Raw genomic sequence first — 14,782 nt, 5'->3', positions numbered from 1 at the left:
CATTGGGGGCAATATCTACAGGGGGCATTGTGACTGGCGCTATCTAAAAGGGACATTATCTACAGAGGGCATTGTAACTGGCACTATCTACAGGGGGCATTGTGACTGGCCGCATCTACAAGGGGCATTATCCACAGAGTGCATTGTAACTGGCGCTATCTAAAGGGAGCATTATCTACAGAGGGCATTGTAACTGGCACTATCTACAGGGGGCATTGTGACTGGTGCTATCTAAAAGGGGCATTGTGACTGGCACCATCCACAAGGGGCATTATCTACAGAGGGCATTGTAACTGGCACTATCTATAGGGGGCATTGTGACTGGCGCAATCTACAGGGAGCATTACTAGTGTGTGGTGTTTTACTTTACAGTGTTTTACACAATTTAACTCATGGGCAGAGTGTATAATACTATTATATGGAGGGGTGCAGTGTATAGAACTATTATGTTCAGGGGTGCATGGTATGGTAGTATTATATTCAGGGTCACAGCGTATAATACTATGCTCTATTCATGGGAACAGAGCATAGTACTATTATATTCAGGGGCGGAGTGCATAGTACTATTATATTCAGGGGCACAGTGTATGGTACTATTGTATTCAGGGGCACAGTGCATGGTACTATTGTATTCAGGGGCACAGTGTATAGTACTATTATATTAAGGGGCACAGTGTATAGTACTATTATATTCAAGGGCACAATGTATAGTACTATTATATTCAGGCCACTGTGTAAAGTACTATTAAATTCAGGGACACAGTGTATAATACTATAAACCAAACATAGAATGGTGACAGCACCCTGCGACACTAATGCCACCTAAACCACTAAATATAAATAAATATGCACTAAAGCTAAATCTACTTACAAATAGGGAGGTTCTTAGTGCACATTTTGATCAAAAAGTGTTAGCCCACCTGCCACGACAAGGCGACCTCTGTAAGGTGGGAACCTACGCTGCACATACACCCAGAACTGGGACTAAGCCTACATATATACCTGGGGATGGTAGGATCCAGCATTGAACTGATTAAAATCACCCAGGGCAGAATGGGAGGAGTGCAAGAACAACAAGTGGAGGCAGTCACTAACCCCACATATATGGATCACATAAACACAACAAAAAGTTGAACAGCACATTCCAACTAAATGATACAAAATGTATGCAGGTGCAAGAACACCCATGACTGCAGATATACAGCAAACATAGAATGGTGACAGCACCCTGCGACACTAATGCCACCTAAACCACTAAATATAAATAAATATGCACTAAAGCTAAATCTACTTACAAATAGGGAGGTTCTTAGTGCACATTTTGATCAAAAAGTGTTAGCCCACCTAACACTTTTTGATCAAAATGTGCACTAAGAACCTCCCTATTTGTAAGTAGATTTAGCTTTAGTGCATATTTATTTATATTTAGTGGTTTAGGTGGCATTAGTGTCGCAGGGTGCTGTCACCATTCTATGTTTGCTGTATATCTGCAGTCATGGGTGTTCTTGCACCTGCATACATTTTGTATCATTTAGTTGGAATGTGCTGTTCAACTTTTTGTTGTGTTTATGTGATCCATATATGTGGGGTTAGTGACTGCCTCCACTTGTTGTTCTTGCACTCCTCCCATTCTGCCCTGGGTGATTTTAATCAGTTCAATGCTGGATCCTACCATCCCCAGGTATATATGTAGGCTTAGTCCCAGTTCTGGGTGTATGTGCAGCGTAGGTTCCCACCTTACAGAGGTCGCCTTGTCGTGGCAGGTGGGCTAACACTTTTTGATCAAAATGTGCACTAAGAACCTCCCTATTTGTAAGTAGATTTAGCTTTAGTGCATATTTATTTATATTTAGTGGTTTAGGTGGCATTAGTGTCGCAGGGTGCTGTCACCATTCTATGTTTGCTGTATATCTGCAGTCATGGGTGTTCTTGCACCTGCATACATTTTGTATCATTTAGTTGGAATGTGCTGTTCAACTTTTTGTTGTGTTTATGTGATCCATATATGTGGGGTTAGTGACTGCCTCCACTTGTTGTTCTTGCACTCCTCCCATTCTGCCCTGGGTGATTTTAATCAGTTCAATGCTGGATCCTACCATCCCCAGGTATATATGTAGGCTTAGTCCCAGTTCTGGGTGTATGTGCAGCGTAGGTTCCCACCTTACAGAGGTCGCCTTGTCGTGGCAGGTGGGCTAACACTTTTTGATCAAAATGTGCACTAAGAACCTCCCTATTTGTAAGTAGATTTAGCTTTAGTGCATATTTATTTATATTTAGTGGTTTAGGTGGCATTAGTGTCGCAGGGTGCTGTCACCATTCTATGTTTGCTGTATATCTGCAGTCATGGGTGTTCTTGCACCTGCATACATTTTGTATCATTTAGTTGGAATGTGCTGTTCAACTTTTTGTTGTGTTTGTGTATAATACTATTATATTCAGGGGCACAGTGTATATTACTATTATATTCAGGAGCTCAGTGTATGATACAATTATATAGAAGCATAGAGTGTGGCATCATGAGAATTTTATCTTCGTTTATAAGTGTGGAAATGTTGGAAAAGTAAAAAGCCGAAGACTGCAGAAATGGGCCGTGCCCAGGAGAAGTCATCATACAGGTCTGGACCGGACGGAGAAGAAAAGAGAAAAATAATGAAAATAATCTGAGACCTCACCTGTGAGTCACACAATAGAAATGTTTAATCTCCCTGTGACTGATCAGTACCGTAGTCACCGTATGATCTGCAGGGAGATAACGGATGGTAGCATTCTTCTTTTTTTAAACAGCAACTCCCAGCATATCCTAACCATTGTTCAGGCTATACTCGGAGCTGTCGTTTTATGTAGTTCAAACTTATACGGCAGGGGTTAAACTGAATTTGCATATGATCTCTGTACTGAATTGTATTTATTCTGGTGCTGTATATATGTACTGAGCTTAGTTCTGGTGCTGTATATATGTACTGAGCTTAGTTCTGGTGCTGTATATATGTACTGAGCTTGGTTCTGGTGCTGTATTTATGTACTGAGCTTGGTACTGGGGCTGTCTATATGTACTGAGCTTTGTTCTGATGCTGTATTTATGTACTGAGCTTTGTTATGGTGCTGTATATATGTACTGAGCTTGATTCTGGAGTTATATATACAGTGGAGGAAATAAGTATTTGATCCCTTGCTGATTTTGTAAGTTTGCCCACTGTCAAAGTCATGAACAGTCTAGAATTTTTAGGCTAGGTTAATTTTACCAGTGAGAGATAGATTATATAAAAAAAAAAAAAGAAAATCACATTGTCAAAATTATATATATTTATTTGCATTGTGCACAGAGAAATAAGTATTTGATCCCCTACCAACCATTAAGAGTTCAGCCTCCTCCAGACCAGTTACACGCTCCAAATCAACTTGGTGCCTGCATTAAAGACAGCTGTCTTACATGGTCACCTGTATAAAAGACTCCTGTCCACAGACTCAATTAATCAGTCTGCCTCTAACCTCTACAACATGGGCAAGACCAAAGAGCTTTCTAAGGATGTCAGGGACAAGATCATAGACCTGCACAAGGCTGGAATGGGCTACAAAACCATAAGTAAGACGCTGGGTGAGAAGGAGACACCTGTTGGTGCAATAGTAAGAAAATGGAAGATATACAAAATGACTGTCAATCGACATCGATCTGGGGCACCATGCAAAATCTCACCTCGTGGGGTATCCTTGATTCTGAGGAAGGTGAAAGCTTAGCCGAAAACTACACGGGGGGAACTTGTTAATGATCTCAAGGCAGCTGGGACCACAGTCACCAAGAAAACCATTGGTAACACATTACGCCGTAATGGATTAAAATCCTGTAGTGCCCGCAAGGTCCCCCTGCTCAAGAAGGCACATGTACAGCCCAGAAGTTTGCAAATGAACATCTGGATGATTCTGAGAGTGATTGGGAGAAGGTGCTGTGGTCAGATGAGACTAAAGTTGAGCTCTTTGGCATTAACTCAACTCGCCGTTTTTGGAGGAAGAGAAATGCTGCCTATGACCCAAAGAACACTGTCCCCACTGTCAAGCATGGAGGTGGAAACATTATGTTTTGGGGGTGTTTCTCTGCTAAGGGCACAGGACTACTTCACCGCATCAATGGGAGAATGGATGGAGCCATGTACCGTCAAATCCTGAGTGACAACCTCCTTCCCTCCACCAGGACATTAAAAATGGCTCGTGGCTGGGTCTTCCAGCACGACAATTACCCGAAACATACAGCCAAGGCAACAAAGGAGTAGCTCAAAAAGAAGCACATTAAGGTCATGGAGTGGCCTAGCCAGTCTCCAGACCTTAATCCCATCGAAAACTTATGGAGGGAGCTGAAGATCCGAGTTGCCAAGCGACAGCCTCGAAATCTTAATGATTTACAGATGATCTGCAAAGAGGAGTGGGCCAAAATTTCATCTAACATTCATCAACTACTAAAAATGTCTGACTGCTGTCCTTGCCAACAAGGGTTTTGCCACCAAGTATTAAGTCTTGTTTGCCAAAGGGATCAAATACTTATTTCTCTGTGCACAATGCAAATAAATATATATAATTTTGACAATGTGATTTTTTTATTTTTTTATTTTATATAATCTATCTCTCACTGGTAAAATTAACCTAGCCTAAAAATTCTAGACTGTTCATGTCTTTGACAGTGGGCAAACTTACAAAATCAGCAAGGGATCAAATACTTATTTCCTTCACTGTATGTACTGAGCTTTGTTCTGGCACCGAATTTATGTACTGAGCTTGGTTCTGGAACTGTATTTATTTACTGAGCTTTGCTCTGGTGCTGTATATATGTACTGAGCTTTGTTCTGGTGTTGTATATATGTACTGACCTTGGTTCTTGGGCTGTATATATGTACTGAGCAGGGGCGTAACTAGGAAAGACTGGGGCTCCATAGCAAACTTTTGACTGGAGCCCACCTCCCCTGGGTGTCACACAACCCCCCCCCCCTTGTAGATAGTGCCTTTTTTACAGCCCCCCCATGTAGATAACGCCATACAGCCCCCTTTGTAGATATCTACAGAGGGGGCTGTATGGCGCTAACACTATACAGCCCCCCCTGTAAAGAACGCCATACAGCCCCCCCCTGTAGGGAATGCCATACAGCCCCACCTGTAGGGAATGCCATACAGCCCCCCTTTAGGGAACGCCATACAGCCCCCCCTTTAGGGAACGCCATACAGCCACCCCCTGTAGGCAACGCCATACAGCCCCCCCTGTAGGGAACGCAATACAGCCCCCCCCCTGTAGGGAACGCCATACAGCGTCCCCCCCCTGTAGGGAACGCCATACAGCGTCCCCCCTCCAAAAAAAAATCTGACCTATAGTGTGTCCTACAAAAGACATGTATCCCCTCTCCACAGGATAGGCGATACATGTGTGATCGCTGGCAGCGATAGGGAGAAAGTCCCCCAATGTTCTCCATGACTAACCTCTGACTTCCGGCGTCTGCGCAACTCAATAAAAATGAAAGGAGTGCTGGTCACGCATGTGCACTAGCGCGACCGGCGCTCCATTCATTTCTACGGAGCTGCCAACACAGACCCCGGAAGTCCGAGGTTTGTGATGGAGAACTTCAGGGGACTTTCAGTCCCCCGTTCTCCCTATCGCTGCCAGCGATCACACATGTATCCCCTATCCTGTGGATAGGGGATACATGTCTTTTGTTTAATGGCAGAGCGGGGAGATACCTCCCTGCTCTGCCGTAGTGTTCAGTGGCGTCGCGCTGTAGCAGCCATAGCGGCTGCTAGCGGAGCCTCCGGCCATGGTGGGGGCCCGTGTCGGCGGGCGACACGGGCCCCCTCATACCGCGGGCCCCGTAGCAGTCTATTTGTACTGAGCTTTGTTCTGATGCTGTATTTATGTACTGAGCTTTGTTCTGGTGCTGTATGTATGTACTGAGCTTGTTTCTTGTGCTGTATTTATGTATTGAGCCTGGTTCTGCTGCTGTATATATTTTATAAGCTTGGTTCTGGTGCTGTATATATGTACTGAGCTTGATTCTGGAGTTATATATAAGTACTGAGCTTTGTTCTGGCACTGTATTTATGTACTGAGCTTGGTTCTGGTGATGTATATATGTACTGAGCTTGGTTCTGGAACCGTATTTATTTACTGAGCTTGGTTGTGGTGCTGTATATATGTACTGAGCTTTGTTCTGGTGTTGTATATATGTACTGACCTTGGTTCTTGGGCTGTATATATGTACTGAGCAGGGGCGTAACTAGGAAAGACTGGGGCTCCATAGCAAACTTTTGACTGGGCCCCCCTCCCCTGGGTGTCACACAACCCCCCCCCCTTGTAGATAGTGCCTTTTTTACAGCCCCCCCATGTAGATAACGCCATACAGCCCCCTTTGTAGATATCTACAGAGGGGGCTGTATGGCGTTCTCTACAGGGGGGGCTGTATGGCGTTATCTACAGAGGGGGCTGTATGGCGCTAACACCATACAGCCCCCCTGTAGAGAACGCCATACAGCCCCCCCTGTAGGGAACGCCATACAGCCCCCCTGTAGAGAACGCCATACAGCCCCCTGTAGAGGACGCCATACAGCCCCCCCCTGTAGGGAATGCCATACAGCCCCCCCTGTAGGGAATGCCATACAGCCCCCCCCTGTAGGGAACGCCATACAGCCCCCCCTTTAGGGAACGCCATACAGCCCCCCCCTGTAGGGAACGCCATACAGCGTCCCCCCTCCCAAAAAAATCTGACCTAAAGTGTGTCCTACAAAATACATGTATCCCCTCTCCACAGGATAGGGGATACATGTGTGATCGCAGTAAAAATTCACCAAGCTATTATATTAGAAAAAATTATACAACTTTGTAATCTTAAAAAATAAAAAATAAACCTACCTTAGGCCTCATGCACACGACTGTAAAAATCGTCCGTAATTGCGGACCATAATTATGGTCCGCAATTACAGACACCTTCCCATTTATTTACGGGCAGGTGTCCGGGCCATAGAAGTGTACCGCAAAAGATTGAACTTTTATATGGGAGCACGGGCCGAAAATTAGAGCGGCTGCCAGCGGCCGGCGAGGCCCGCAATCGTGGCCCGTGATTACGGGCACGGCCATGTGCATGGGGCCTAACGCCAGGTAATAATCTGACACCCTATAATCAGTAACCGTAAGATAGGCTACTAACTTTATTTTAGTTTTTTAGGGTTTTTTTAATTTTATTTAACAAAGAAGAAAAAAAAAAAGGTAACCTGCCTAATATGAGGTAAAAATCCTATAAAATCAGTGACAGTAACTATAAAATGGGCTACTTAGTTTTTTTGTTTTTTTTTTTCCTTTTTATGAAAATACCAAAACAGAATTGCGTACAAATGGCTAACACTATGTTGGCTGCCAGAAGAGTAGCGATAAAAAAAAAGTACATATGACTTGTGTGATTACACTGGGGAGTGATCAGGAGATCAGGGGGACACAAACAGAAGTTGATTAGAAGTTCAGGGGGGCAGCATCTCTCTCTCCTCTCACAAAACAACTACTGTGAGGGGAGAGAAAGACAGCCCATATCATGTGCTGTGTTTTGTAAATATAGTGAAATAGATCACTGTGATAGGTATATCATAGTGATCATGTCCTCAGAGACAATGAGATTGGTCACTGATCATTTCCATTTGCAATCTGCTGGCACAGGCAGCTTTGGCTACAGATCTACTGTGCCTGCGTGCATCATTTTGTTAGATCAAGATGGGCAAGTGATCTTGGCTTACTTTTTCTCTCTCCTCTGTGAGAGGAGAGAGAACTCCATATTCCACCACCGCCACTGTTTTAACGATGATCGCCGTTATTCATTCAATAATGGCAATCACGTAACAGGGAACCAGACAAAACAGTCCTTGATCGATACTCCGAAGCTTCCTAGCTGAGTACACAGAGTTGTTGTGCCTCCCAGGGTGCTAGCTCATGTTAAAGTGCCACCGTGAAAAGGCGGCACTTTGGCATAAGTACTCTTAATGACTGCCATGAAAACACGTATGGGCGGTCATTAGGGGGTTAAATTGACGTAACAGCACCTACCATCAGGAAAAAAAAAAATCAAAATCCCTTCATTATCTTTATGATTAGGACATATGCTATTTGCCTTTTCGCTGTTCCGACATTGTTTGCCTCTTTCAACTTTTTCCTGGTAAAGCTGTGTTAATACATTTGCATGTGGATGTGGTTCCTTCCTCATTCTTTCAGATTTATTATCATTTAGTATGCAGCTATCTCGTGTTAACGCGTGAGTTGTTCTGAAAATTGCTTGTTTATGCAGGTGAATGTACACCTGCACATGTACACTACAAATTATGCTGCTTTGCCTCATTGAATTATGTGTAGTTGTTTATAGTAAATTGGGTATTTGGTAGGTGAATTCTGATAAAAATATATAAATCTTCATGCATGTGTAAAGTAAATGATATGATTTTGTATAAATAACAGTGATATCTAAACGATAAAAATGCTGAGGGCAACACATTAAAGAGGCTCTATCACCACATTATAAGTGGCCTATCTTCTACATAATGTGATTGGCGCTGTAATGTAGATTATAGCAGTGTTTTTTATTTAGAAAAACTATAATTTTTCATGGCGATACGACCTATTTTAGCTTTATGCTAACGACTTTATTAATGCCTAACTGGGCGTGTTTTACTTTTTGACCAAGTGGGCGTTGTGGAGAGAAGTGTATGACGCTGACCAATCAGTGACCAATCATCGTCATACACTTCTCTCCATTCATATACTCTGCACATAGTGATCTTACTAGATCACTATATACAGCCACATACACACACACTTACGTTATTGAAGTGTCCTGACATTGAATAGACATCACGACCAGCCAGCACGTGATGTCTATTAAAAATCCCGGCACTTCAGTAACGTTTGTCTGTGATTTACAACACAGCAAGCGTAGTCCCACGAGATTACGCTGTAAACTGTCATTTACAGCGAGATTATGCTTGCTGTGCTGTAAATCACACACAAACGTTACCGAAGTGCCGGGATTGTAAATAGACATCGCATCCTGGCTGGTAGTGATGTCTATTCACTGTCAGGACACTTCAGTAATGTTAGTGTGTGTGTGTGTGTATGTGGCTGCACATAGTGATCTAGTAAGATCACTATTTGCAGAGTAAATGAATGGAGAGAAGTGTATGACGCTGATTGGTCAGCGTCATACACTTCTCTCCACAACGCCCATATGGTCAAAAAGTAAAACACGCCTAGTTGGGCATTAAGAAAGTCATTAGCATAAAGGTAAAATAGGTCATAACTCCGTCAAAAATGATAGTTTTTATTTAAAAAAAACACTGCTGTAATCTACATTACAGCGCCGATCATATCATGTACAAGATAGGGCACTTATAATGTGGTGACAGAGCCTCTTTAAGAAGTAAACAATGGTAAACAAAGATTTTTGCCTTATTGGAGTTTTGCTGCTTTGTTAATTGGTTTGAGATAGGCCACTCATTAAATACCATTGGACAGTCGATTGGCTAGTTTGAGATTCGCTGTTGGCGAATTTAAGAAAATAATCAATCTCCCACTGTATTCTACGGTCAGGTAATGGAGGCAAAGCAATTCACTCGTCTCCAACTACAACCTATCTCAGTATGTTAAGCGTCTACTATATCTTTATGTACTGTACATCATAGTTTGCTTTGTCTTAAAGCACCATGCTGTATATGTTCTTCAGGGTGATCGTGTGGGCACAGCCATCAATAGGTGATTGGAATTTTACTGAGGCAGTAAAAACTCTTGTCCATTTTATATATGCAAGTATTGCAACTCAGCCCTTTCCACTGTAATATCATTCCTAATCATCATGCCTAATAACACACCTTACCCAACCTGGATATATAATCTGGCCCAGTAAAACCCTACAGTTCAGAGAAAATGTAGATACAAATAAGCAAATTAAGTCACTTAAAAGTAAAAACGCAAAACTGCACAATGTTTCATTAAATGCACGTCACATAATATTGACTATTGTCAGACTATTGCGTTATTTTGTTGGGCAAGGTTTTTTGCTGCACTGTGGTATTTGATTAGTTGCAGGGGCCTTGCAAATCCAGGGTAACCTGGGACCTTGACAGTATGTTGGTCATACTCTGACTGATGGCTGGTTGGTAGGCTCGGCACTTTACTACTGTTATTACGGTTTGGTGCCGGACATTGAATGTCTTGGGCATCTGGAGTAGTTACATTTTGTGCGGTATTGGCCGGTCCGGGTCCCCCTGATTACTCCAATGTGCGGTAACAGAATGGTATGTGCCTTTTTGTACTTGGATCGCAAGGATCATTTATCACAAGGGGATTCCATCAAATATAGATTTTCAATATCTGATTATGTTTATGATGCATTTGGTGTTTATGTTGTTGTTTGTTTCGTGCTGAGACGCATGTGTACTGCGGTATTCGATAGTTTATGGGAGAGTGTGTCCGCCTTTAGATCTCCATGGCAACACAGGACTCTGTGGCGTCCGTAACAGAGCTGATTGGTGGCCAGTAAGGAGGCTCGGCCTTCACCCTGCAACGTCATTCCTTTGACGTGGTCACTGCGGGTTGGTGCCGGGCCTAAGCTACGTCAGCACAGTGGGTGGGCCTGGACCTGTCAAATAGACCGGAACTTCGCCGGCGCGTGTGCGGCCAATGCATTAGTGTCGTACACGCGCCGGGAGGTTTAACAAGCACACAATTGTGCTAGCCGGCTGAATTAACAGTGAAATAATACACAATACCGAATAGAATCGATAATCGCTGATGATGTGTCACTTATTTACATGGCACTGAAACGCGTTGGATTGTCTGTTAGTCAGTGAGGTGTGTCAGTAGAATATATCGTGAGGGGTGAGGTGGTGCTCAGTGTTTGCAACTATACTATCACATCAGCACACCTCTCCTTATTACTGACCACCTTATCTGAGCCTGTTTACATTGTTACTTAGGGCTAAGATGGCTCATTTTAATGAAACAATTTAATAAATCAATTTTAATCGTTCTATCTTCAGGCAGTAAAACTATTGTCAGGCTCCTAAAGAATTAAAATGAAGAACCCGCACACTAAAATTACGGGAACCTTTAGACAAATGTGTACTATGAAACACACCGACCAATAACATTTACAAAACAAGTGGAGGCAATTAAATTAGCCAAAACAAATAGTGAGGCTGGTTCCTGCTTAGTTCCCAGTTTACTAGCTGTTATCTATTATGTTTGTAGACATGGTTGGTTGACCTACATATATTTCTTTGTAGGAACATAAACAATGCTAGACAAGAAATGTTTCAAAACCGGACTGGCCACATCTTCACAAATATACTTTGTTTCAACAGCATTTTAGTTGCATATTCAATGTACATGCACGGTCATTATAGATGTACAATGCATTCGGAAAATCTTCAAACCCTTTTACATTTTTTCACATTTTGTTATGTGAGGTCTTGTGCTAAAATAAAAAAAGTTTTTCTGTAGCATTCTGCACTCAATACCCCATATTGAAAAAGTGAAAACAGAATGTTAGTAATCTTTCTAATTTATTGAAAAGGAACAACTACATTTTGCATTGACATAAGTATTCAGGCATTTTAATCAGAAATTAGTTGAAGCACCTTTGGAAGCGATAACAGCCTCCAGTCCTCTTGGGTATGATGCCACAAGGTTTGCACACCTGGATTTGGGGATTTTCTACCATTCTTCTCTGCAGGTCCCATCAAGCTCTGTCAGGTTGGATGGGCACTGTCGGTGGACAGCGATTTTCAGGTCTCTCCAGAGATGTTCAATTGGGTTCAAGTCAGGGCTCTGGCTGGGTCACTCAAGGACATTCACAGAGTTGTCCTTAAAGGGAATGTGTTGCCAGCAAAACATGTTTTTTTTTTTTTAATTAAACAGTTAGTGTATAGGTGATTAAACATTGTTCTAATTTTTTTTTTTTTTTCACGAGTCAGGAAATATTATAAATTGGATTCAATTTATAATATTTCCCAGCACTGGTCACTAGATGGAGCCATTCCCAAAATTGCAGCATTGCATGTGGTAAAGCAACCACATTGCTTTATGCTGCAAAATTGGGTAAAAATCCCTCGCTCTAGTGAGCTCTCAGAATCCCCCCCTCCTTTATCCTGGCTAGTGCCGGGATAAACGAGGGGTTTGAACGGTCTAACCTCCTACACTGTGTGTCGCCATTTTTTGAGCTAACACACAGTGTAGAAGGTTAACATACAGTAGTAAACACACTGAAACACGAACATACATAGAAATAACTTACCTGCTCCAGTCGCCGCCGCTCCCTCCGGTCCATCCGCTCCGTCTGCTGCCGCTGCTCCATGTGCACAAGTCCGGAAGCCGCGACCGGAAGTAGTAATCTTACTGTCCGGCCACGACTTCCGGTCCACAGGAAAATGGCGCCGGACGGCGCGCATTTCAAATTGAACTGTGTGGGAGCGGCGCATGCGCCGTTCCCACACAGCAGCGTACACGAAAGTGGATGGAACGGGCCCCGTTCGCAGTCCCTATGGGACTGGAGCTGCCGTATTCCATGTCTGTATGTGTCGTTAATCGACACATACAGAAATGGAAAAAAAAATGGCAGCCCCCATAGGGAAGAAAAAGTGTAAAAATAAAAAAAAGTAACACACAAACACACAAATTAATCCAAACGTTTTTAATAAAGCACTAACATCTTTAACATATTAAAAAAAAATTGTGGTGACACTGTTCCTTTAAGCCACTTCTGTGTTGTCTTGGCTGTGTGCTTAGGGTCATTGTTTTGTTGGAAGATGAACCTTCGGCCCAGTCTGAGGTCCAGAGCACTCTGGATCAGGTTTTCATTTAGAATAAGTAATGGTTGACCTTCTGGAAGTTTCTCCCATCTGCACACAGGATCTTTGGAGCTTAGCCAGAGTGACCATTGTGTTCTTGGTCACCTCTTTTACCAAGGCACTGATTACTTAGTTTGGTGGGGCGGCAAGCTCTAGGAAGAGTCCTGGTTTTTCTAAACTTCTTCCATTTAAAGAGGATCTGTCACTAGTTTATTAATTCCATATCTCCTAACTAATCTTATAGGTCTTATGATGCTGATAACTACAGTGTGATTTTTTTTTTCAAAAAGGTTTATTATTTGCAAAGTTATGTTAATTTTTCTAAATATGCTAATTTGGCTATACTTGCCAAATGGGAGGTTACTCTTTCTTTTCACTTTGGTCGGTGCAATGTTTACTGTAAGATGCTGTCCATTCCACATACAGCTTCTCCTCCTTCCCTGTCCACAACAAAGTGTGAACTGCAATCTTGGTGTTATGTGAAAGATAAGAATCTCATCTTTCATATGACACCAGAACTGCTGTTCTAGGTGGTCCACAGCCCGAGATATGGCTGTGGACCCCTTCCCTCCAGCCTCAGTCTCTCACACTGTGTGAAGAAGCTTCATGATGATAGCACAGCGTTGGAGGCTGTGAGGTAGCTCCACCTCAGGAGAATCGCTGCTGTTGACACCCATTTGCATATTTAGAAAAAAAGCTTATAACTTTTAAAATAATAAACATTTTGGGAAACAATTTGCACTAGCATTATCAGTGTGACAGCGCCTATTAGATTAGCTAGGAGATAGGGCATTACTAAACTAGTGACAGATCCTCTTTAAAGGGAATGTGTTGCCAGAAAAACATGTTTTTTTTAAAAAAATTAAACATTTAGTGTGTGGGTGATTAAACACTGTTCAAATTTTTTTTATTTTTTTGCACGAGTCCAGGTAATATTATAAATTATTTCTAATTTATAATACTACCCATTTTTGGTCACTAGATGGAGCTGTTCCAAAAATTGCAGCATTGCAACATTGGGTTGAAAGCCCTCGCTCTAGTGAGCTCTCAGCATCCCCCCCTCCTTTATCCTGGCTAGTGCCGGGATAAACGAGGGGTTTGAACGATGTAACCTCCTACACTGTGTGTCGCCATTTTTTGAGCTAACCCACAGTGTAGTAGGTTTACATACAGTAGTAAACACACACAAACACGAACATACATTGAAATCTCTTACCTGCTCCTGCCGCCGCGGCTTCCTCCGGCCCGTCCGCTCCGTTTGCTGCCGCTGGTGCAAGTGAACAAATCCGGAAGCCACGACCGGAAGTAGTAATATTACTGTCCGGCCGCGACTTCCGGTCCACAGGAAAATGGCGCCGGACGGCGCCAATTTCGAATAGGACTGTGTGGGAGCGGCGCATGCGCAGTTCCCACACAGACGCCGTACACTGCAGTCAATGGGACGGGAGCCGTTCGCAGTCCCTATGGGACTGTGGCTGCCGTATTCCATGTCTGTATGTGTCGTTAATCGACACACACAGAAATGGAACAAAAAATGGCAGCCCCCATAGGGAAGAAAAAGTGTAAAAATAAGAAAAAGTAAAACACAAACACACAAATGAATATAAACGTTTTTAATAAAGCACTAACATCTTTAACATATAAAAAAATAATTTGTGATGACACTGTTCCTTTAAGAATTATGGAGGCCACTGTGCTCTTGGGAACTTTCAGTGCAACAGATATGTTTTTGCACCCTTCTTCAAATCTGTGCCTCCACACTATCCTGTCTCTGAGCTGCACAGGCACTTATTTCCTCCTCATAGCTTGTTTTTTGCTCTGATATGCATTGTCAGCTGTGAGACCTTATATTGACGGGGGGGGGGGGTGTCTTTCCAAATCATGTCCAATCAAATGAATTTACCACGGGTGGTCTCAAATCAAGGTGTAGGAA

This window comes from Rhinoderma darwinii, chromosome 2, assembly GCF_050947455.1.
Source record: "Rhinoderma darwinii isolate aRhiDar2 chromosome 2, aRhiDar2.hap1, whole genome shotgun sequence".
Classification (NCBI taxonomy): domain Eukaryota; kingdom Metazoa; phylum Chordata; class Amphibia; order Anura; family Rhinodermatidae; genus Rhinoderma; species Rhinoderma darwinii.
Note: the sequence above shows the minus strand (reverse complement) of the source record.